General features: G+C 44.5%; 1 protein-coding gene across 1 annotated transcript in view; it reads right to left on the bottom strand.

Annotated features, from left to right (window-relative positions):
- PTPN5 (protein tyrosine phosphatase non-receptor type 5) overlaps positions 1 to 25,718 on the bottom strand; it is an 84,268-nt gene extending 58,550 nt beyond the window's left edge. The window contains exon 1 of the mRNA XM_066582527.1: positions 25,634 to 25,718. The gene's annotated coding sequence lies outside the window, so the exon portion shown is untranslated. The remainder of the gene's footprint in view (positions 1 to 25,633) is intronic.
- Positions 25,719 to 27,899: the final 2,181 nt, after the last annotated feature.

The following is a 27,899-nucleotide window of genomic DNA, read 5'->3' as shown; positions in this document are numbered from 1 at the left end:
ATTGTTACATACACTTAGTGCCCCCATAACATTGTGAATCACATTCAGTGCCCCATAACATTGTTACATACACTTAGTGCCCCCATAACATTGTGAATCACATTCAGTGCCCCCATAACATTGTTACATACACTTAGTGCCCCCATAACATTGTCAATCACATTCAGTGCCCCCCATAACATTGTTACATACACTTAGTGCCCCCATAACATTGTGAATCACATTCAGTGCCCCCATAACATTGTTACATACACTTAGTGCCCCCATAACCTTGTTACGTACACTTAGTGCCCCATAACATTGTAACATACACTTAGTGCCCCATAACATTGTCAATCACATTCAGTGCCCCCATAACATTGTTACATACACTTAGTGCCCCCATAACATTGTGTATCACAGTCAGTGCCCCCATAACATTGTTACATACACTTAGTGCCCCATAACATTGTCAATCACAGTCAGTGCCCCATAACATTGTTACATACACTTAGTGCCCCCATAACATTGTTACATACACTTAGTGCCCCATAACATTGTCAATCACAGTCAGTGCCCCAATAATATTGTTACATACACTTAGTGCCCCCATAATATTGTGAATCACATTCAGTGCCCCCATAACATTGTTACATACACTTAGTGCCCCATAACATTGTCAATCACAGTCAGTGCCCCAATAATATTGTTACATACACTTAGTGCCCCCATAACATTGTGAATCACATTCAGTGCCCCATAACATTGTTACATACACTTAGTGCCCCCATAACATTGTGAATCACATTCAGTGCCCCCATAACATTGTTACATACACTTAGTGCCCCCATAACATTGTCAATCACATTCAGTGCCCCCCATAACATTGTTACATACACTTAGTGCCCCCATAACATTGTGAATCACATTCAGTGCCCCCATAACATTGTTACATACACTTAGTGCCCCCATAACCTTGTTACGTACACTTAGTGCCCCATAACATTGTAACATACACTTAGTGCCCCATAACATTGTCAATCACATTCAGTGCCCCCATAACATTGTTACATACACTTAGTGCCCCCATAACATTGTGTATCACAGTCAGTGCCCCCATAACATTGTTACATACACTTAGTGCCCCATAACATTGTCAATCACAGTCAGTGCCCCATAACATTGTTACATACACTTAGTGCCCCCATAACATTGTGAATCACATTCAGTGCCCCCATAACATTGTCAATCACAGTCAGTGCCCCAATAATATTGTTACATACACTTAGTGCCCCATAACATTGTGTATCACAGTCAGTGCCCCAATAACATTGTTACATACACTTAGTGCCCCCATAACCTTGTTACATACACTTAGTGCCCCATAACATTGTCAATCACATTCAGTGCCCCCATAATATTATTACATACACTTAGTACCCCATAACATTGTGTATCACAGTCAGTGCCCCCATAACATTGTTACATACACTTAGTGTCCCATAACATTGTGTATCACAGTCAGTGCCCCAATAATATTGTTACATACACTTAGTGCCCCCATAACCTTGTTACATACACTTAGTGCCCCATAACATTGTCAATCACAGTCAGTGCACCCATAACATTGTTACATACACTTAGTGCCCCCATAACATTGTCAATCACATTCGGTGCCCCCATAACATTGTTACATACACTTAGTTCCCCATTACATTGTCAATCACATTCAGTGCCCCCATAACATTGTTACATACACTTAGTGCCCTATAACATTGTGAATCACAGTCAGTGCCCCCATAACATTGTTACATACACTTAGTGCCCCATAACATTGTCAATCACATTCAGTGCCCCAATAACATTGTTACATACACTTACTGCCCCAATAACATTGTCAATCACATTCAGTGCCCCCATAACATTGTTACACACACTTAGTGCCCTATAACATTTTGAATCACATTCAGTGCCCCCATAACCTTGTTACATACACTTAGTGCCCCATAACATTGTGTATCACAGTCAGTGCCCCCATAACATTGTTACATACACTTAGTGCCCCATAACATTGTGTATCACAGTCAGTGCCCCCATAACCTTGTTACATACACTTAGTGCCCCATAACATTGTGTATCACAGTCAGTGCCCCATAACATTGTGTATCACATTCAGTGCCCCCACAACATTGTTAAATACACTTAGTGCCCCCATAACATTGTGTATCACAGTCAGTGCCCCCATAACATTGTTACATACACTTAGTGCCCCAATAACATTGTTACATACACTTAGTGCCCCATAACATTATTACGTACACTTAGTGCCCCCATAACCTTGTTACATACACTTAGTGCCCCCATAACATTGTTACATACACTTAGTGCCCCATAACATTATTACGTACACTTAGTGCCCCCATAACCTTGTTACATACACTTACTGCCCCATAACATTGTGTATCACATTCAGAGCCCCCATAACATTGTTACATACACTTAGTGCCCCCATAACATTCTGTATCACATTCAGTGCCCCCATAACATTGTTACATACACTTAGTGCCCCCATAACATTGTGTATCACAGTCAGTGCCCCCATAACATTGTTACATACACTTAGTGCCCCCATAACATTCTGTATCACATTCAGTGCCCCCATAACATTGTTACATACACTTAGTGCCCCCATAACATTGTTACATACACTTAGTGCCCCCATAACATTGTCAATCACATTCAGTGCCCCCATAACATTGTTACATACACTTAGTGCCCCCATAACATTGTCAATCACATTCAGTCCCCCCATAACATTGTTACCTACACTTAGTGCCCCCATAACATTGTGTATCACATTCAGTGCCCCCATAACATTGTTACATACACTTAGTGCCCCATAACATTGTGTATCACAGTCAGTGCCCCCATAACATTGTTACATACACTTAGTGCCCCCATAATATTGTGTATCACATTCAGTGCCCCCATAACATTGTTACATACACTTAGTGCCCCCATTACATTGTCAATCACATTCAGTGCCCCCATAACATTGTTACATACACTTAGTGCCCCATAACATTGTGTATCACAGTCAGTGCCCCCATAACATTGTTACGTACACTTAATGCCCCATAACATTGTTACATACACTTAGTGTCCCATAACATTGTGTATTACAGTCAGTGCCCCCATAACATTGTTACATACACTTAGTGCCCCCATAACATTGTGTATTACAGTCAGTGCCCCCATAACATTGTTACATACACTTAGTGCCCCATAACATTGTTACATACACTTAGTGCCCCCATAACATTGTGTATTACAGTCAGTGCCCCCATAACATTGTTACATACACTTAGTGCCCCCATAACATTGTGTATTACAGTCAGTGCCCCCATAACATTGTTACGTACACTTAGTGCCCCATAACATTGTTACATACACTTAGTGCCCCATAACATTGTTCCATACACTTAGTGCCCCATAACATTGTTCCATACACTTAGTGCCCCCATAACATTGTTACATACACTTAGTGCCCCCATAACATTGTTACATACACTTAGTGCCCCATAACATTGTTACGTACACTTAGTGCCCCATAACATTGTTACATACACTTAGTGCCCCATAACATTGTTCCATACACTTAGTGCCCCATAGCATTGTTCCATACACTTAGTGCCCCATAACATTGTTACATACACTTAGTGCCCCCATAACATTGTCCATACACTTAGTGCCCCCATAACATTGTTACATACACTTAGTGTCCCATAACATTGTTACATACACTTAGTGCCCCATAACATTGTTACATACACTTAGTGTCCCATAACATTGTTACATACACTTAGTGCCCCATAACATTGTTACATACACTTAGTGCCCCCATAACATTGTTCCATACACTTAGTGCCCCATAACATTGTTCCATACACTTAGTGCCCCCATAACATTGTTACATACACTAAGTGCCCCATAACATTGTTACATACACTTAGTGCCCCCATAACATTGTTACATACACTTAGTGCCCCATAACATTGTTCCATACACTTAGTGCCCCATAACATTGTTCCATACACTTAGTGCCCCATAACATTGTTACATACACTTAGTGCCCCATAACATTGTTCCATACACTTAGTGCCCCATAACATTGTTCCATACACTTAGTGCCCCCATAACATTGTTACATACACTTAGTGCCCCATAACATTGTTACATACACTTAGTGCCCCATAACATTGTTACATACACTTAGTGCCCCCATAACATTGTTACATACACTTAGTGCCCCATAACATTGTCAATCACAGTCAGTGCCCCCATAACATTGTTACATACACTTAGTGCCCCATAACATTGTTACATACACTTAGTGCCCCATAACATTGTTCCATACACTTAGTGCCCCCATAACATTGTTACATACACTTAGTGCCCCATAACATTGTCAATCACAGTCAGTGCCCCCATAACATTGTTACATACACTTAGTGCCCCCATAATATTGTTACATACACTTAGTGCCCCATAACATTGTTACATACACTTAGTGCCCCATAACATTGTTACATACACTTAGTGCCCCATAACATTGTTACATACACTTAGTGCCCCATAACATTGTCAATCACAGTCAGTGCCCCCATAACATTGTTACATACACTTAGTGCCCCCATAACCTTGTTACATACACTTAGTGCCCCATAACATTGTGTATCACAGTCAGTGCCCCCATAACATTGTTACATACACTAGTGCCCCATAACATTGTTACATACACTTAGTGCCCCCATAACATTGTCAATCACAGTCAGTGCCCCCATAACATTGTTACATACACTTAGTGCCCCCATAATATTGTTACATACACTTAGTGCCCCATAACATTGTGTATCACATTCAGTGCCCCCATAACATTGTGTATCACATTCAGTGCCCCCATAACATTGTTACATACACTTAGTGCCCCATAACATTGTGTATCACATTCAGTGCCCCCATAACATTGTGTATCACATTCAGTGCCCCCATAACATTGTTACATACACTTAGTGCCCCATAACATTGTTACATACACTTAGTGCCCCATAACATTGTCAATCACAGTCAGTGCCCCCATAACATTGTTACATACACTTAGTGCCCCCATAATATTGTTACATACACTTAGTGCCCCATAACATTGTGTATCACATTCAGTGCCCCCATAACCTTGTTACGTACACTTAGTGTCCCATAACATTGTGTATCACATTCAGAGCCCCCATAACATTGTTACATACACTTAGTGCCCCCATAACATTCTGTATCACATTCAGTGCCCCCATAACATTGTTACATACACTTAGTGCCCCCATAACATTGTGTATCACAGTCAGTGCCCCCATAACATTGTTACATACACTTAGTGCCCCCATAACATTCTGTATCACATTCAGTGCCCCCATAACATTGTTACATACACTTAGTGCCCCCATAACATTGTTACATACACTTAGTGCCCCCATAACATTGTGTATCACAGTCAGTGCCCCCATAACATTGTTACATACACTTAGTGCCCCCATAATATTGTGTATCACATTCAGTGCCCCCATAACATTGTTACATACACTTAGTGCCCCCATTACATTGTCAATCACATTCAGTGCCCCCATAACATTGTTACATACACTTAGTGCCCCATAACATTGTGTATCACAGTCAGTGCCCCCATAACATTGTTACGTACACTTAGTGCCCCATAACATTGTTACATACACTTAGTGTCCCATAACATTGTGTATTACAGTCAGTGCCCCCATAACATTGTTACATACACTTAGTGCCCCCATAACATTGTGTATTACAGTCAGTGCCCCCATAACATTGTTACATACACTTAGTGCCCCCATAACATTGTGTATTACAGTCAGTGCCCCCATAACATTGTTACGTACACTTAGTGCCCCCATAACATTGTTACATACACTTAGTGCCCCATAACATTGTTACATACACTTAGTGCCCCCATAACATTGTGTATTACAGTCAGTGCCCCCATAACATTGTTACATACACTTAGTGCCCCATAACATTGTCCATACACTTAGTGCCCCCATAACATTGTTACATACACTTAGTGTCCCATAACATTGTTACATACACTTAGTGCCCCATAACATTGTTACATACACTTAGTGTCCCATAACATTGTTACATACACTTAGTGCCCCATAACATTGTTCCATACACTTAGTGCCCCCATAACATTGTTACATACACTTAGTGCCCCATAACATTGTTACATACACTTAGTGCCCCCATAACATTGTTACATACACTTAGTGCCCCATAACATTGTTACATACACTTAGTGCCCCATAACATTGTTCCATACACTTAGTGCCCCCATAACATTGTTACATACACTTAGTGCCCCATAACATTGTTCCATACACTTAGTGCCCCATAACATTGTTACATACACTTAGTGCCCCATAACATTGTTCCATACACTTAGTGCCCCAAAACATTGTTACATACACTTAGTGCCCCCATAACATTGTTACATACACTTAGTGCCCCATAACATTGTTACATACACTTAGTGCCCCATAACATTGTTACATACACTTAGTGCCCCCATAACATTGTTACATACACTTAGTGCCCCATAACATTGTCAATCACAGTCAGTGCCCCCATAACATTGTTACATACACTTAGTGCCCCATAACATTGTTACATACACTTAGTGCCCCATAACATTGTTCCATACACTTAGTGCCCCCATAACATTGTTACATACACTTAGTGCCCCATAACATTGTCAATCACAGTCAGTGCCCCCATAACATTGTTACATACACTTAGTGCCCCCATAATATTGTTACATACACTTAGTGCCCCATAACATTGTTACATACACTTAGTGCCCCATAACATTGTTACATACACTTAGTGCCCCATAACATTGTCAATCACAGTCAGTGCCCCCATAACATTGTTACATACACTTAGTGCCCCCATAACCTTGTTACATACACTTAGTGCCCCATAACATTGTGTATCACAGTCAGTGCCCCCATAACATTGTTACATACACTAGTGCCCCATAACATTGTTACATACACTTAGTGCCCCCATAACATTGTCAATCACAGTCAGTGCCCCCATAACATTGTTACATACACTTAGTGCCCCCATAATATTTTTACATACACTAGTGCCCCATAACATTGTTACATACACTTAGTGCCCCCATAACATTGTCAATCACAGTCAGTGCCCCCATAACATTGTTACATACACTTAGTGCCCCATAACATTGTTACATACACTTAGTGCCCCATAACATTGTCAATCACAGTCAGTGCCCCCATAATATTGTTACATACACTTAGTGCCCCATAACATTGTGTATCACATTCAGTGCCCCCATAACATTGTTACATACACTTAGTGCCCCCATAACATTGTGTATCACAGTCAGTGCCCCCATAACATTGTTAGATACACTTAGTGCCCCCATAACATTGTGTATCACATTCAGTGCCCCCATAACATTGTTACATACACTTAGTGCCCCATAACATTGTTACATACACTTAGTGCCCCATAACATTGTCAATCACAGTCAGTGCCCCCATAACATTGTTACATACACTTAGTGCCCCATAACATTGTGTATCACATTCAGTGCCCCCATAACATTGTTACATACACTTAGTGCCCCATAACATTGTGTATCACAGTCAGTGCCCTCATAACCTTGTTACATACACTTAGTGCCCCATAACATTGTTACATACAATTAGTGCCCCATAACATTGTTACGTACACTTAGTGCCCCATAACATTGTTCCATACACTTAGTGCCCCCATAACATTGTCAATCACAGTCAGTGCCCCCATAACATTGTTACATACACTTAGTGCCCCCATAATATTGTTACATACACTTAGTGCCCCATAACATTGTTACATACACTTAGTGCCCCATAACATTGTTACATACACTTAGTGCCCCATAACATTGTTACATACACTTAGTGCCCCATAACATTGTCAATCACAGTCAGTGCCCCCATAACATTGTTACATACACTTAGTGCCCCCATAACCTTGTTACATACACTTAGTGCCCCATAACATTGTGTATCACAGTCAGTGCCCCCATAACATTGTTACATACACTAGTGCCCCATAACATTGTTACATACACTTAGTGCCCCCATAACATTGTCAATCACAGTCAGTGCCCCCATAACATTGTTACATACACTTAGTGCCCCCATAATATTGTTACATACACTTAGTGCCCCATAACATTGTGTATCACATTCAGTGCCCCCATAACATTGTTACATACACTTAGTGCCCCCATAACATTGTGTATCACAGTCAGTGCCCCCATAAGATTGTTACATACACTTAGTGCCCCCATAACATTGTGTATCACAGTCAGTGCCCCATAACATTGTTACATACACTTAGTGCCCCCATAACATTGTGTATCACAGTCAGTGCCCCCATAAGATTGTTACATACACTTAGTGCCCCCATAACATTGTGTATCACAGTCAGTGCCCCCATAACATTGTTATATACACTTAGTGCCCCCATAACATTGTGTATCACAGTCAGTGCCCCCATAACATTGTTACATACACTTAGTGCCCCATAACATTGTTACATACACTTAGTGCCCCATAACATTGTCAATCACAGTCAGTGCCCCCATAACATTGTTACATACACTTAGTGCCCCATAACATTGTCAATCACAGTCAGTGCCCCCATAACCTTGTTACATACACTTAGTGCCCCATAACATTGTGTATCACAGTCAGTGCCCTATAACATTGTTACATACACTTAGTGCCCCATAACATTGTGTATTACAGTCAGTGCCCCCATAACATTGTTACATACACTTAGTGCCCCATAACATTGTTACATACACTTAGTGCCCCATAACATTGTCAATCACAGTCAGTGCCCCCATAACATTGTTACATACACTTAGTGCCCCATAACATTGTCAATCACAGTCAGTGCCCCCATAACCTTGTTACATACACTTAGTGCCCCATAACATTGTGTATCACAGTCAGTGCCCTATAACATTGTTACATACACTTAGTGCCCCATAACATTGTGTATCACAGTCAGTGCCCCCATAACATTGTTACATACACTTAGTGCCCCATAACATTGTTACATACACTTAGTGCCCCCATAACATTGTTACATACACTTAGTGCCCCCATAACATTGTTACATACACTTAGTGCCCCATAACATTGTTACATACACTTAGTGCCCCATAACATTGTTACATACACTTAGTGCCCCATAACATTGTTACATACACTTAGTGCCCCCATAACATTGTTACATACACTTAGTGCCCCTTAACATTGTGTATCACAGTCAGTGCCCCCATAACATTGTTACATACACTTAGTGCCCCATAACATTGTGTATCACAGTCAGTGCCCCCATAACATTGTTACATACACTTAGTGCCCCATAACATTGTGTATCACATTCAGTGCCCCCACAACATTGTTACATACACTTAGTGCCCCATAACATTGTTACATACACTTAGTGCCCCCATAACATTGTTACATACACTTAGTGCCCCCATAACATTGTTACATACACTTAGTGCCCCATAACATTGTTACATACACTTAGTGCCCCCATAACATTGTTACATACACTTAGTGCCCCCATAACATTGTGTATCACAGTCAGTGCCCCCATAACATTGTTACATACACTTAGTGCCCCATAACATTGTGTATCACATTCAGTGCCCCCATAACATTGTTACATACACTTAGTGCCCCCATAACCTTGTTACATACACTTAGTGCCCCATAACATTGTGTATCACAGTCAGTGCCCCCATAACATTGTTACATACACTTAGTGCCCCATAACATTGTGTATCACAGTCAGTGCCCCCATAACATTGTTACATACACTAGTGCCCCATAACATTGTTACATACACTTAGTGCCCCCATAACATTGTCAATCACAGTCAGTGCCCCCATAACATTGTTACATACACTTAGTGCCCCCATAATATTGTTACATACACTTAGTGCCCCATAACATTGTGTATCACATTCAGTGCCCCCATAACATTGTTACATACACTTAGTGCCCCCATAACATTGTGTATCACAGTCAGTGCCCCCATAAGATTGTTACATACACTTAGTGCCCCCATAACATTGTGTATCACAGTCAGTGCCCCCATAACATTGTTACATACACTTAGTGCCCCATAACATTGTTACATACACTTAGTGCCCCATAACATTGTCAATCACAGTCAGTGCCCCCATAACATTGTTACATACACTTAGTGCCCCCATAACATTGTTACATACACTTAGTGCCCCATAACATTGTCAATCACAGTCAGTGCCCCCATAACATTGTTACATACACTTAGTGCCCCCATAACATTGTTACATACACTTAGTGCCCCATAACATTGTGTATCACAGTCAGTGCCCCCATAACCTTGTTACATACACTTAGTGCCCCATAACATTGTGTATCACAGTCAGTGCCCTATAACATTGTTACATACACTTAGTGCCCCATAACATTGTGTATTACAGTCAGTGCCCCCATAACATTGTTACATACACTTAGTGCCCCATAACATTGTTACATACACTTAGTGTCCCATAACATTGTGTATCACAGTCAGTGCCCCCATAACCTTGTTACATACACTTAGTGCCCCATAACATTGTCAATCACAGTCAGTGCCCCCATAACATTGTTACATACACTTAGTGCCCCATAACATTGTCAATCACAGTCAGTGCCCCCATAACCTTGTTACATACACTTAGTGCCCCATAACATTGTGTATCACAGTCAGTGCCCTATAACATTGTTACATACACTTAGTGCCCCATAACATTGTGTATCACAGTCAGTGCCCCCATAACATTGTTACATACACTTAGTGCCCCATAACATTGTTACATACACTTAGTGCCCCCATAACATTGTTACATACACTTAGTGCCCCTTAACATTGTGAATCACATTCAGTGCCCCCATAACATTGTTACATACACTTAGTGCCCCATAACATTGTGTATCACAGTCAGTGCCCCCATAACATTGTTACATACACTTAGTGCCCCATAACATTGTGTATCACAGTCAGTGCCCCCATAACATTGTTACATACACTTAGTGCCCTATAACATTGTGTATCACATTCAGTGCCCCCACAACATTGTTACATACACTTAGTGCCCCATAACACTGTTACATACACTTAGTGCCCCATAACATTGTTACATACACTTAGTGCCCCCATAACATTCTGTATCACAGTCAGTGCCCCCATAACATTGTTACATACACTTAGTGCCCCATAACATTGTGTATCACAGTCAGTGCCCCCATAACATTGTTACATACACTTAGTGCCCCATAACATTGTGTATCACAGTCAGTGCCCCCATAACATTGTTACATACACTTAGTGCCCCATAACATTGTGTATCACAGTCAGTGCCCCCATAACATTGTTACATACACTTAGTGCCCCATAACATTGTGTATCACATTCAGTGCCCCCACAACATTGTTACATACACTTAGTGCCCCATAACATTGTTAAATACACTTAGTGCCCCCATAACATTGTTACATACACTTAGTGCCCCATAACATTGTTACATACACTTAGTGCCCCCATAACATTGTTACATACACTTAGTGCCCCCATAACATTGTGTATCACAGTCAGTGCCCCCATAACATTGTTAGATACACTTAGTGCCCCCATAACATTGTGTATCACATTCAGTGCCCCCATAAGATTGTTACATACACTTAGTGCCCCATAACATTGTTAGATACACTTAGTGCCCCCATAACATTGTGTATCACAGTCAGTGCCCCCATAACATTGTTACATACACTTAGTGCCCCATAACATTGTGTATCACAGTCAGTGCCCCCATAACATTGTTACATACACTTAGTGCCCCATAACATTGTGTATCACAGTCAGTGCCCCCATAACATTGTTAATGTAGTCAGCTCTGTATTGTCATCTGTAGGGCATTGTTCCTCTGCCCAAAATCCGCCCCCCAAAAAACCTTACATGAGAGGACATCCATATCCCAAACCTGCAGAACACGGGACTGCTGAGGTGATAAATATGTCTGTATGAGGGCAGCTGCACAGGGCGGGCGTGATATGTGTCCACAAACCGTGGACCGTTATTGCCCTCTTAAGCGTGCGATCTATGGTGTGTGATGCCATTGTCTTAGAAGATAACGGGGCTCCTTGCGAGGAATCGCCCCCAGATCGGAGCGGCAGAGAATGTTCAGTCTCGTAGCATCGCTGGTGAAGAATCACTGACACCCATGTGTTATTGTCACCCGCGAGATCCGTCCGTATCGCTGCCGGACGCCCGTGTGAACGCAGCCATATCCATGCAGGAGATATAACATCACATATTGCAGGCAGACATGAAGTTGCCAGCACCGGTCCCTGGAGGGGAGCAGCCAATAATTGGGGCCGTTTAGGAAACAACATGGCGGCTCCCTTCCAGCGCGCTCACTGCGAACACGTCTAACATGGTTTGTATCCTCATCAGCAATGAAATGTCACATTTGTAAGCGTCTCCTGCAGCGCGGCCCTCAGGGGCCGAGACCGCTTCATCATGGAGGCAACCAAACTGCTTCAGACAGGAGATAAGCAGCGCCGTTTAGGAGGACGAGCCGAGACCCCCAGGTGACAACATGAAGGAGAGAGGGGGTCAGTGTGAGGGCGGCCGCCGACAGACATGGTGGGGGTCTGCAGGTCCGACCATCTACAGGGGCCACAGAAAACTATGTCTTACCCTGTGGAGGGAACATGAAAGCTGCGCTGTGATTGGTTGTTATATATTATACTGCTGAGGTAACATGAAAGCTGTGCTGTGATTGGTTGTTATATATTATACTGAGGTAACATGAAAGCTGCGCTGTGATTGGTTGTTATATATTATACTGAGGTAACATGAAAGCTGCGCTGTGATTGGTTGTTATATATTATACTGAGGTAACATGAAAGCTGCGCTGTGATTGGTTGTTATATATTATACCACTGAGGTAACATGAAAGCTGCTCTGTGATTGGTTGTTATATATTATACTGCTGAGGTAACATGAAAGCTGCGCTGTGATTGGTTGTTATATATTATACTGAGGTAACATGAAAGCTGCGCTGTGATTGGTTGTTATATATTATAAAGCTGAGGTAACATGAAAGCTGCGCTGTGATTGGTTGTTATATATTATACTGCTGAGGTAACATGAAAGCTGCGCTGTGATTGGTTGTTATATATTATACTGAGGTAACATGAAAGCTGCGTAGTGATTGGTTGCTATATATTATATTGCTGAGGTAACATGAAAGCTGCGCTGTGATTGGTTGTTATATATTATACTGCTGAGGTAACATGAAAGCTGCGCTGTGATTGGTTGTTATATATTATACTGAGGTAACATGAAAGCTGCACTGTGATTGGTTGTTATATATTATACTGCTGAGGTAACATGAAAGCTGCTCTGTGATTGGTTGTTATATATTATACTGAGGTAACATGAAAGCTGTGCTATGATTGGTTGTTATATATTATACTGAGGTAACATGAAAGCTGCGCTGTGATTGGTTGTTATATATTATACTGAGGTAACATGAAAGCTGCGCTGTGATTGGTTGTTATATATTATACTGAGGTAACATGAAAGCTGCGCTGTGATTGGTTGTTATATATTATACTGCTGAGGAAACATGAAAGCTGCGCTGTGATTGGTTGTTATATATTATACTGCTGAGGTAACATGAAAGCTGTGCAGTGATTGGTTGCTATATATTATACTGCTGAGGTAACATGAAAGCTGCGCTGTGATTGGTTGTTATATATGACACTGAGGTAACATGAAAGCTGCACAGTGATTGGTTGTTATATATTATACCGCTGAGGTAACATGAAAGCTGCGCTGTGATTGGTTGCTCTATATTATACTGCTGAGGTAACATGAAAGCTGCACAGTGATTGGTTGTTATATATTATACCGCTGAGGTAACATGAAAGCTGTGCTGTGATTAGTTGTTATATAATACTACTGGGACCACTATGGGGGCATTATGGTGGTCAGTATTATTAAACGGAACACTATTGCGACTGGGGCCATTAAGGGAGTTACTTACTCTGAGGGGGTACTCACTGAGGGGCACTATTACCGTTAGGGGGTCAGTGAGGGGCACTATTACCACGAGCGGGTCAGTCAGGGGCACTATTACTATGAGGAGGTCACTGAGGGGCACTATTACTGTGAGGAGGTCACTAAGGGACACTATTACTGTGAGGGGGTCACTGAGGGGCACTATTACTGTGAGGGGGTCACTGAGGAGCACTATTACTGTGAGGAGGTCACTGAGGGGCACTATTACTGCGAGGAGGTCCCTGAGGGGCACTATTACTGTGAGGAGGTCACTGAGGGGCACTATTACTGTGAGGAGGTCACTGAGGGGCACTATTACTGTGAGGAGGTCACTGAGGGGCACTATTACTGTGAGGAGGTCACTGAGGGACACTATTACTGTGAGGGGGTCACTGAGGGGCACAATTACTGTGAGGAGGTCACTGAGGGACACTATTACTGTGAGGAGTCACTGAGGGGCACTATTACTGTGAGGAGGTCACTAAGGGACACTATTACTGTGAGGGGGTCACTGAGGGGCACAATTACTGTGAGGAGGTCACTGAGGGACACTATTACTGTGAGGAGGTCACTGAGGGGCACTATTACTGTGAGGTGGTCACTGAGGGGCACTATTACTGTGAGGGGGTCACTGAGAGGCACTATTACAGTGAGGAGGTCACTGAGGGGCACTATTACTGTGAGGAGGTCACTGAGAGGCACTATTACAGTGAGGAGGTCACTGAGGGGCACTATTACTGTGAGGTGGTCACTGAGGGGCACTATTACTGTGAGGAGGTCACTGAGAGGCACTATTACAGTGAGGAGGTCACTGAGGGACACTATTACTGTGAGGGAGTCACTGAGGGGCACTATTACTGTGAGGAGGTCACTAAGGGACACTATTACTGTGAGGAGGTCACTGAGGGGCACTGTTACTGTGAGGTTGTCACTGAGGGACACTATTACTGTGAGGAGTCACTGAGGGGCACTATTACTGTGAGGAGGTCACTAAGGGACACTATTACTGTGAGGAGGTCACTAAGGGACACTGTTACTGTGAGGTGGTCACTGAGGGGCACTATTACTATGAGGAGGTCACTGAGGGGAACTATTACTGTGAGGAGGTCACTGAGGGGCACTATTACTGTGAGGAGGTCACTGAGGGACACTATTACTGTGAGGAGGTCACTGAGGGACACTATTACTGTGAGGTGGTCACTGAGGGGCACTATTACTGTGAGGAGTCACTGAGGGGCACTATTACTGTGAGGAGGTCACTAAGGGACACTATTACTGTGAGGGGGTCACTGAGGGGCACTATTACTGTGAGGAGGTCACAGAGGGACACTTTTACTGTGAGGAGGTCACTGAAGGGCACTATTACTGTGAGGTGGTCACTGAGGGGCACTATTACTGTGAGGAGGTCACTGAGAGGCACTATTACAGTGAGGAGGTCACTGAGGGGCACTATTACTGTGAGGAGGTCACTGAGAGGCACTATTACAGTGAGGAGGTCACTGAGGGGCACTATTACTGTGAGGTGGTCACTGAGGGGCACTATTACTGTGAGGAGGTCACTGAGAGGCACTATTACAGTGAGGAGGTCACTGAGGGACACTATTACTGTGAGGAGTCACTGAGGGGCACTATTACTGTGAGGAGGTCACTAAGGGACACTATTACTGTGAGGAGGTCACTGAGGGGCACTGTTACTGTGAGGTGGTAACTGAGGGACACTATTACTGTGAGGAGTCACTGAGGGGCACTATTACTGTGAGGAGGTCACTAAGGGACACTATTACTGTGAGGTGGTCACTGAGGGGCACTGTTACTGTGAGGGGGTCACTGAGGGGCACTATTACTGTGAGGAGGTCACTGAGGGACACTATTACTGTGAGGAGGTCACTGAGGGGCACTATTACTGTGAGGTGGTCACTGAGGGGCACTATTACTGTGAGGAGGTCACTGAGAGGCACTATTACAGTGAGGAGGTCACTGAGGGGCACTATTACTGTGAGGTGGTCACTGAGGGGCACTATTACTGTGAGGAGGTCACTGAGAGGCACTATTACAGTGAGGAGGTCACTGAGGAGCACTATTACTGTGAGGGGGTCACTGAGGGGCACTATTACTGTGAGGGGGTCACTGAGAGGCACTATTACTGTGAGGAAGTCACTGAGGGACACTATTACTGTGTGGGGGTCACTGAGGGGCACTATTACTAGGAGGAGGTCACTGAGGGGCACTATTACTGTGAGGGGGTCACTGAGGGACACTATTACTGTGAGGAGGTCACTGAGAGGCACTATTACTGTGAGGGGGGTCACTGAGGGGCACTATTACTGTGAGGGGGGTCACTGAGGGGCACTATTACTGTGAGGAGGTCACTGAGGGGCACTATTACTGTGAGGGGGGTCACTAAGGGACACTATTACTGTGAGGTGGTTACTGAGGGGCACTGTTACTGTGAGGGGGTCACTGAGGGACACTATTACTGTGAGGAGGTCACTGAGGGGCACTATTACTGTGAGGTGGTCACTGAGGGGCACCATTACTGTGAGGAGGTCACTGAGAGGCACTATTACAGTGAGGAAGTCACTGAGGGGCACTATTACTGTGAGGTGGTCACTGAGGGGCACTATTACTGTGAGGAGATCACTGAGGGGCACTATTACTGTGAGGAGGTCACTGAGAGGCACTATTACAGTGAGGAGGTCACTGAGGAGCACTATTACTGTGAGGGGGTCACTGAGGGGCACTATTACTGTGAGGGGGTCACTGAGGGACACTATTACTGTGTGGGGGTCACTGAGGGGCACTATTACTGGGAGGAGGTCACTGAGGGGCACTATTACTGTGAGGGGGTCACTGAGGGACACTATTACTGTGTGGGGGTCACTGAGGGGCACTATTACTGGGAGGAGGTCACTGAGGGGCACTATTACTGTGAGGAGGTCACTGAGGGACACTATTACTGTGAGGAGGTCACTGAGAGGCACTATTACTGTGAGGGGGCCACTGAGGGGCACTATTACTGTGAGGAGGTCACTAAGAGGCACTATTACTGTGAGGGGGGTCACTGAGGGGCACTATTTCTGTGAGGAGCTCACTGAGGGGCACTATTACTGTGAGGGGTCACTAAGGGGCACTATTACTGTGAGGAGGTCACCGAGGGGCACTATTATTGTAAGGAGGTCACTGAGGGGCACTATTACTGTGAGGAGGTCACTGAGAGGCACTATTACTGTGAGGAGGTCACTGAGGGGCACTATTACTGTGAGAAGGTCATTGAGGGGCGCTATTACTGTGAGGGGGTCACTGAAGGTTACTATTATGGGACACAGAGAGCGTGGCTTTGCATAAAAGGGGCCTGGCCTGTTGTAAAGACTTGCTGCTTGCACATACTTAACCAATCACACCTCAGCTTTCATTTCTCATAGTTCTTTTGAAAAATCAAAGCTGTGATGGGATTGGCTGCCACGGGCAACAAAGACAGTTTATTTTAGACAGTTTCATAAATCTGCTCCTTTATATGAGGAAGAGAGACCTTATGGCCTCCCAAAGCTCCAGCAACTGCACCCACTCTTATTACGCCCCTACAGAAGAGATAATAGCGGGGTCCTAGCAGACCCTATGTACTATGTTCCTGGGCCCACAGGACGGGGCTGCTTGATTTAGGGTAGTCCTCCCGGTTCCATCGCCGTTGGCCTGTAGACCCGGCACTTGGCGCATCGAGCGGACTCCTCGCCCATAATGAAAGGTTGTCCGCAGGAGAGGCCATAGAAGCCTGATAGACGCCGGTGCCACCACCCGCACCTCCAGATCTGATCTCTACCAACTCTGCCCCGCTTGTATACAGTGACTGGCGGTGGTCGGAAGTTACGGAAACAGTCAAGCAGACTTCTGTATGCTGTTTCGGTAACTCCTGTAGAAGTCAGTGGTAGCTATGGCAGCAGCGTAGCACCACCCGCTTGTCTGTTTCTGTACTTCTGGTCACCCTGGCCACAGTGTACAGAGGGGTATTCTGACCTCGACCATGACGGGAATGCCCCTTTAATTAGGACTAGTGTAGTAATACTGTGCAATCTGATGATACCTGACTCTAGATTGCCGCGTGTGAACTCTCCCATAGATCTGCGGTGCGTAGACGTTAGCTGGTGGCAGCGCCGGAACAGGAGAGCGGGCGAGTATAAACAATCCATCCCTCGCCACCTCCCCTGACAACACCATCACTTAGTTTATGGCACTGTAGGGAGGTGTCAGGTTCCCTTTAATGACTTGCTGTAAGTTTTAGGTCTTCTGTATCTTCTCCCCCTTTGCTCATATCGGTCTTTTTATCTCTTTGTAAGCGCTGCACAGTTTTGTATTAAAGCTTAGAACATTATCAGGCTTAGTCTTTGTTCTGAAGGTATAGTCTCCATAGGGTTTACTGCTGGACAGCAATCTGTACTTGGGACGTCTGGCCTTACCAGTAAGTGGTGGCAGCGATGTATGGACTAATTCCTTCACAACCACGTCACATACTGGGAGAGCTTGTACATGCAGCAATGGATTATATGGACTGTGGAAGTGATACTGAGCACCTATAGACAATGGGTTATATATAGTAGACTACCAGTGATACTAAGTAGTAACTTATATACAACAAATGATATAAATTGTGGGAGTCATACTGAGCAGTCACTCATATATAACGGAGTATATAGACAGTGGAAACGATACTGAGCAGTCACTCATATATAACGGAGTATATAGACAGGGGGAGTAATACTGAGCAGTCACTCATATATAACGGAGTATATAGACAGTGCAAACGATACTGAGCTGTCACTCATATATAACGGAGCATATAGACAGGGGGAGTAATACTGAGCAGTCACCTATATATAACGGAGTATATAGACAGTGGGAGTGATACTGAGCAGTCACCTATATATAACGGAGTATATAGACAGTGGAAACGATACTGAGCAGTCACTCATATATAACGGAGTATATAGACAGTGCAAACGATACTGAGCTGTCACTCATATATAACGGAGCATATAGACAGGGGGAGTAATACTGAGCAGTCACTCATATATAACGGAGTATATAGACAGGGGGAGTAATACTGAGCAGTCACCTATATATAACAGAGTATATAGACAGTGGGAGTCATACTGAGCAGTCACTGATATATAACGGAGTATATAGACAGTGGAAACGATACTGAGCAGTCACCTATATAATGGATTATATCGTTTGGAAGTGATGTTAAGAAGTCACCTACAATTGTTGTTAGCAGTTTGGTCATTCATGACCCTCGGGGCTTGAGAAAGGCTTCAGGCGAAGCCGAAACGTCGCCAGTCTCTTTTTAATATGGAGGAATAATAAGTTTTTCTACTTATTGTTATACATCAGCTGCTGCCTGGCTTCACCTTATATATTGGTCTATTTGTTGGGTCTTGATCCGGACCTCGCTGGGCTATTGCACCATTCACTTCTTACTGAAGTCCAACTTAGGTTGGTGAATCCTGCATAGAGTGCTGCGTTGTTATACGTTTATTCATGACCCTCGGTGACCTACAGGCTCCCTCCATGGTTTTCGGTTTCGCTTCTTTCAGTTGTGTGATATCCATGCCAGTATCAGCTCTGACGGTATCCGCCATTGTGTCCTTTGGCGGTCGGGTCTCCTTTTGCCACTGATCTGTCCAAGCATTATAGATTTTTCTAGCGACTCTGCCCACACTACATGGCCAAAATCCGTGAGTCTGAGTCCAGTCATCTTGCCCTCCAGTAATGTATATAATAGTAGATTGTATAGACTGTAGAAGGGATACTGAGCAGTCACCTATACAACTGATTATATAGACTGTGTAAATGATACAAAGCAGTCATCTATATGTGATAGATTATGTAGACTATGGAAGATATGCTGAGCAGTCAACTATAGATAGTAGATTATATAGACTGTGGAAGTGATACTGAGTAGTCACCTATATATGGTAGATTATTGACTCGAGGGGACACTGAGTAGTCACCTACAAGCATAGTATATTATATAGACTATGGAGGCTATATATAACTATGGCTATATATTGCTATAGGGGACATTGTGGCTATATATTACTATAGGGGACAGTATAGTTATATATTAGTATAGGGGAACATTATGGCTATATAACACTACAGGGTCACAATATGGCTATAAAACCCTACAGGGAGACAGTATGGCTGTATATTATTACAGGGGGACATTATGGCTATATATTATTATAGAGGGACAGTATGGCTATATATTACTACAGGAGGAAACTATGGCTATATATTACTACAGGGAGACAGTTGGCTACATATTACTACAGGAGGAAATTATGGCTATATATTACTACAGGGGGCAGTATGGCTATTTATTACTACAGGGGGGCAATATAGCTCCTTATTTACAACCAGGGCCCAGTGTGGCTTGTTATTCATTACTCGGGGTGCTGGCAGTTGCATTGTTATACACTATTAGTCCTTTATCTTAACATAGGGATCATGGATATGAAGAAGAAAAGAACCAAAAACATCTGTGTGGAAACCTCTAAAGAAACAGGTTTTGTACGAGAGAAGCTATCATGTCGATTTGGACTGGATGGAGAAGAAAACCACAATGCTACTTAGAGATGACCTCATGTGTGAGTCACAATGTCATTGTTTACTGGTCCTGCAGTGACTGTGTGGTCTGTAAAGCCATGATGGAAGGGGTATTCCTGGTGGTCTGACAACTCCCATCATATTAGGAAGCACAAGCCTGAATAGTAGGCCGGACCTGACTTTACAATGTATCCCCTATTGATCTTGGTTCTGGGGCCGCATTTATGTAATGAGCTGTTCTACCACCAATGATTACAATAATGTATATTTTGAGTATTTAGTCTCATTTTCTTAGTGATAATCCCCTGCGGTGGCTACATCCTCAGCATGTCACTTGTATCATTTAATCATCAGGTAGTGACGGTGCTGTTAAAATTTTGAGTTCCACTCCTAAAAGCACATCCTGCTGATAGAGGCATGGACAAAGATAGAGACTAGGTTCATGACCCTCGGTGACCCTAAAGGCATCAGGGTCACCGAGGGTGTGGTCAGGGGTGGGGACTGGCTGGGGGCAGGGCCTAGAAAAAGGTCCACAGCACGTTCCACACGCCTTACATTCCGAATTTCTTTTCCACAGAAGTTGAGAGGTATACATATAGTCTGTGGAGGTGACACTGACCAGTCACCTATAGATAGTAGCTTATATAAATTGTGGATGGGACACTGACCAGTCACCTAAGGATAGTAGATAGTATAGACGTGGAGGTGACACTGAGCAGTCACCTATGAATAGTAGATTGTATAGAATGTGGAGGGGACACTGAGCAGTCACCTATAGGTAGTAGATGGTATAGACTGTGGAGGTGGCACTGAACAGTTACCCATGGATAGTAGATAGTATAGACTGTGGAGGGGACACTGAGTAGTCACCCATGGATAGTAGATAGTATAGACTGTGGAGGGGACACTGGGCAGTCACCTATAGATAGTATAGACTGTGGAGGTGACACCGAGCAGTCACCTATAGATAGTGTAGATGTGGATGGGACACTGAGCAGTCACCAAAAGATAGTAGATAGTATAGACTGTGGAGGGGACACTGGGCAGTCACCTATAGAAAGTAGATTGTATAGAACATGGAGGTGTCACTGAGCAGTCACCCATAGATAGTAGAAGATTTAGACTCTGGGGGTGACACTGAGCAGTCACCTATAGATAGTAGATGGTTTTATTGTGGAGGGGACATTGAGCAGTCACCTAAAGATAGAAGATAGTATAGACTGTGAAGGTGACACTGAGCAGTCAATTATAGATAGTATAAACTGTGGAGGGGACACTGAGCAGTCACCTATGGATAGTAGTTAGTATAGACTGTGGAGGGGACACTGCGTAGTCACCTATAGATAGTATAGATGTGGAGGGGGCAATGAGCAGTTACCCATAGATAGTACAGACTGCAAAGGGGACACTGAGCAGTCGCCTATAGATAGTATAGACTATGGAGGTGACCCTGAGCAGTCACCCATAGATAGTAGATAGTATAGACTGTGGAGGGGACACTGAGTAGTCACCAATGGATAGTAGATAGTATAGACTGTGGAGGGGACACTGGGCAGTCACCTATAGATAGTATAGACTGTGGAGGTGACACCGAGCAGTCACCTATAGATAGCGTAGATGTGGATGGGACACTGAGCAGTCACCAAAAGATAGTAGATAGTATAGACTGTGGAGGGGACACTGGGCAGTCACCTATAGAAAGTAGATTGTATAGAACATGGAGGTGACACTGAGCAGTCACCCGTAGATAGTAGATGATATAGACTCTGGGGGTGACACTGAGCAGTCACCTATAGATAGTAGATGGTTTTATTGTGGAGGGGACATTGAGCAGTCACCTAAAGATAGTAGATAGTATAGACTGTGAAGGTGACACTGAGCAGTCAATTATAGATAGTATAAACTGTGGAGGGGACACTGAGCAGTCACCTATAGATAGTAGTTAGTATAGACTGTGGAGGGGACACTGAGTAGTCACCTATAGATAGTATAGATGTGGAGGGGGCAATGAGCAGTTACCCATAGATAGTACAGACGGCAAAGGGGACACTGAGCAGTCGCCTATAGATAGTATAGACTATGGAGGTGACCCTGAGCAGTCACCCATAGATAGTAGATAGTATAGACTGTGAAGGGGACACAGAGTAGTCGCCTACAGATAGTATAGACTGTGTGGGTGACACTAAGCAGTCACTTATAGATAATATAGAAGGGGGAGGGGACACCAAGCAGTCACCTATAGACAGTATAGATGGCAGAGGGGACACTGAACAGTCACCTATAGATAGTATACAGTGTAGACTGTGGACATGACACTGAGCAGTCACCTATAGATAGTATAGACTGCGGATGAGATATTGAACAGTCACCTATAGATAGTACAGACTGTGGGGGGTGACACTGAGCAGTCGCCTACAGATAGTATAGACTGTGAAGGTGACACTAAGCACTCACCTATAGATAGTAGATATTGTAGACGGTGGAGGGGACACTAAGCAGTCACCTGTAGAAAGTATAGACTGCAAAGGGGGCACTGAACAGTCACCTATAGATAGTATAGACTGTGAAGGTGACCCTGAGCACTCACCTATAGATAGTAGATAGTATAGACTGTGGACCTGACACTGAGCAGTCACCAATAGATAGTATAGGCTGTTGATGACATATTAAACAGTCACCTATAGATAGTAGATAGTATAGACGTATAGACGGTGGACATGACACTGAGCAGTTACCTATAGATAGTATAGACTGCGGATGAGATATTGAACAGTCACCTATAGATAGTATAGACTGTGGGGGTGACACTGAGTAGTCACCTACAGATAGTATAGACTGTGGAAGGGACACTAAGCACTCACCTATAGATAGTAGATATTATAGACAGTGGAGGGGACACTGAACAGTTACCCATAGATAGTATAGACTGCAGAGGGGACACTAAGCAGTCACCTATAGATAGTAGATAGTATAGACTGCGGACGTGACACTGAGCAATCACCTATATATAGTATAGACGGTGGGCATGACACTAAGGAATCACCTATAGATAGTATAGACTGTGGAGAGGACATTGAGTAGTCACCTACAGATAGTATAGACTGTGGGTGTGACTCTAAGCAGTCACCTATAGATAGTATACAGTATAGGCTGCAGAGGGGGACACTGAGCAGTCACCTATATATAGTATAGGCAGTGGAGGGGAGACTGAGCAGTCACCTATAGATATCAGATAGTATAGACTGCGAAGGGGACACTGAGCAGTCACCTATAGATAGTGTAGGCAGTGGAGGGGACACTGAACAGTCACCTATAGATAGTAGATAGTATAGATGGTGGAGGGGGCACTGAGCAGTCACCTACAGATAATAGAATAGATGGTGGATGGGGCACTGATCAGTCGCGTATAGATAGTATAGACTGTGGAGGTAACACTAAGCAGTCACCTATAGATAGTAGGTAGTATAGATGCGAGGGGACACTGACCAGTCACCTATAGATAGTAGATAGTATAGACTGTTGAGGGGACACTGACCAGTCACCTATAGATAGTAGATAGTATAGACTGTTGAGGGGACACTAAGCAGTCACCTATAGATAGTAGATAGTATAGACTGTGGAGGGGACACTGAACATCTGTCTCTTTATACACCATCGGATCAGACATTTAGAATTATTGCAGATCTCCAGGACTCGTCCATTAGTAACTGTGTGGGGCAGAGGATGCTGGTGGTTGTAGTACTGCAAGTCACATCTGGAGGAGAAGGCTACCTCTAATGTGTCATTACTATGTGACAGGCAGAATACGGTGAGCTGCTGCCCTTCTGTGCATTGGGACCCTCATCATATATATCGCAGTATGGGGATACGTTATAACCTTTACCTATGTTGTATAAGTAACCCCCACCTTACAACCTAGGCACAACGCAAAGCCTTCACTGAAAATGTATTCCATGAGCCCCCCGCATTGATTACAGCTGCAGATTATTGATCTCCCCATTTATCTGTGTCCTCCCTCATTTACATTGAGATCTCACTCCTCAACCTGAGAAAGACCAACAGCACTGCTCATCCCGAGCCTCCTGCTTCATGAATGGAATACCAGAGCTGCAGTAAACACTGACACAGAGTAGAAAACAGGAGTGAGGGAACACAGGGACCTACCTCTACATATCAATGCAGATTTGTCTGTTATTCAGGGTCTGTGGAAAGCTGGGTCACTTATTGAGACCTATATGTCATATATACCCTATATAAAGCAATCATATCCATAGGTACCAGATAGAACAAGAGATCTGCTACAGGATAAACTGCACCATATTCTCATGGCGAGAAGAGCCGTGTACCCGCAGAAGACAACACTGCGGAGGAGCTTCTGTGGAAGGAATACTCAATGAGCTCCCGGAGATGTATACAGGCTGCTCCCCTATAGGAAACAGCAGATAAACAGCCGGCACCTATACACCGTGCAACAGCATCCCTACAGATCAATAATCCCCTCCGGTAGAGGAGAAGCAACAGCCTCATCGCCAGTGACCTTAATATTAATCAGTGCAACGATGGAGATGGCATCTCCAGTGCCACAGGTAATACCGGACTGGCAGGGCAGTGGGCATCACCTATAGCTTCCAGACTGTATCCCTACTGAATGCAATGCTATATCTGAATGAATGGATGCATTCCGTTCAGCCATTCCCCATGCATGCTATATAATTGCCTGCGGACACAGAGATGGCAGCGAGGGTGCAGAATGGGCATCAGATGGCACGGTTACCTTGTGGGAAGTTTCCGCTGTGTTCTCCTCATATGCCGGGATTCAGGACTGCAGTCTGTGCTCGGAGAAGGATGCTGGATCCTATACTACACCCTCCGAGTGCCTACCGCCTGCCCTCCCTACCATCATCATCCCCCCACCACCACCATCACACACCCACCTCTCTGCTATCTTCCCCCTCTGTTTCTTCCCTTCTATCCCCCTGCTTCTTCTCAGATCAGTGACTTGATTGATAGGAAAGGCTGGCAGAGCCCACCCACACCGCTTTTTTTACTGAATAGGAAAAAAAAAGCCATAGGGAGCGAACGGGAGGGGGCGAGAGATGGAGAAGCATGAATGAAAACTGTAGCTGCAGACAGGGTGACATCCGCCACGCTATTCCCTGCATATCATCCATAGGATGCCCGTGCAGATGCCAGCTCTGTGCCCGCCGCTGAGCCGTGCAGGAAGCGCTCTCTGCTCTTTTACAGCCATGAATGTTTGATGCATCGATTATTGCCAGGTAGCCATCAATCCCATCCCGCTCCAAGGGCACGGCGCAGGCCCGCTCGTCCATCCTGGGGGCTTTATCAATGGAGGGTCGGTGAGCGAGGCCTCAGCTACAGCGCAACCTGCAGAGGGGTCTGTGGAGGAGGCAGCAAAACCGCAGCATCGAATGGTCATATTGGAATGACTGTTCACTTAGCGCCCGTTATCTGCTGCTGGGGATGTGCGGTGCGGCCGTGCTGCTGAAGTCATCAGGTGTAGCAGAGCTGAGGTTGTCATTGCCTGATATATTATCAGTGGTCTTCCATCGATCACAAAAGAGACATTGAAACACGTTCGGCTCTGCTACATCTGTGCATATGGTGCCCTGCATGATCTGCACCGGATATTGTTCTGCGGTTCACGTTTCTGAACATCATAGTTTGATGTATCTTCTCTCTCCAAAGTCCCACCGGCTCCGACTCCGTGTATTACCATTGCACCATATGTAACATCTCATTGAGACTATTAAGTGCCCTCAGCGATGGTAGGGTACAGGTGGTTGAGCAGCAAGCGGGCACAGCTGGCCCTACCTAGGTGAGCAGCCAGAGCAGGCGGGATTGGCTGTGGAGTAGCGGTTTAGCTGGCGGCACCTTATCTTAGTGCTTCGCTGGTCTTTGCTCCATCTTCTGGTCTTCACAAATATCACATTTCTTTACTCTTCTATGATGAGACGTCACCTGGATTACCAGACGTTCTGGATTATCAGGGCCTGATCATGACCCCCTAATGTGCAGCCTTGCTGTTTGGGCTCCGGAGCTTTTCTGCCCCCCAGTGGCCAGGATACAAGCTATCTGTCTGACTGTGACCATCACATACCTTGCAATAAAAAGAAGTGCACCATGGCCTCCACCCGCCCCATCCTCTTTGTGCCCCCTTACATGCCCTTCTTTATGTAACTGTAATGGTGCCTCCTTAGTACGTGATACACTTTCATAGTGCCGGCTTTGAGTGGCACACAATGATGGTGCCTTAGTGCCTCAATTACCGTATGATGCCGCTTAGAGCTTCTTTATAGTAGTGTTGCCCTCATTCAGTAAAAGATGCCCCCACACAGAAAAAGTGCTCCTAATGATGCCCCTTTAGTGCCCACACACAGTATAATGCCTACTTAGTGCTCCTCACAGTAGTGAAGCTCCTCCCTCCAATAGTGGACCCCAAAGGACACCTGCACCCCATTATTGCCCTCCTCACACAGGATGATGCCCCCTTAGTACCTCCTCACAATAGTGCTGCCCTCACTCAGTAAAAATGCCTCCTTAATGCCCCCACACAGAGAAAATGTTTTTAGTGATACCTACTTAGTGCCTACCACACAGTGTGATGCCTCCACTTGGTGAAAATGCCCCCTTAATGCCACCACACAGAAAAAGCACCTCTAATGACACCTCCTTATTGCTCGCCACACAGTAAAGATGCCCCCTTAGTGCCCCCACACACAAAGTAACCCTAGTGGTACCCACTAAGAGTGCGCTCACACACTGGGATCCACATCACAGGATTCCTTCTCTAAAACCGTGGCAGAAATCCGTGTCTAAGCTGCAGATGTCTGCCACGGATTTTGTCGCACGTCCGCACACAGATTTAATCCTTTCCAGTGCAGGTTCCTCGCGGATCGGCGTTAATTAGTAACGTCACCTCTGTTTATTATCCCACATTGTGAAGAGATTGGCACAGCGTCCCATATCATAAGTACATTTTGGCGTGGATTCTATGCCAATAGCTGCTGGGTCTCTGCACC

The sequence above is a fragment of the Eleutherodactylus coqui genome, chromosome 11, assembly GCF_035609145.1.
Source record: "Eleutherodactylus coqui strain aEleCoq1 chromosome 11, aEleCoq1.hap1, whole genome shotgun sequence".
Lineage (NCBI taxonomy): Eukaryota > Metazoa > Chordata > Amphibia > Anura > Eleutherodactylidae > Eleutherodactylus > Eleutherodactylus coqui.
This window is presented reverse-complemented; position numbering and strand designations above follow the sequence as displayed.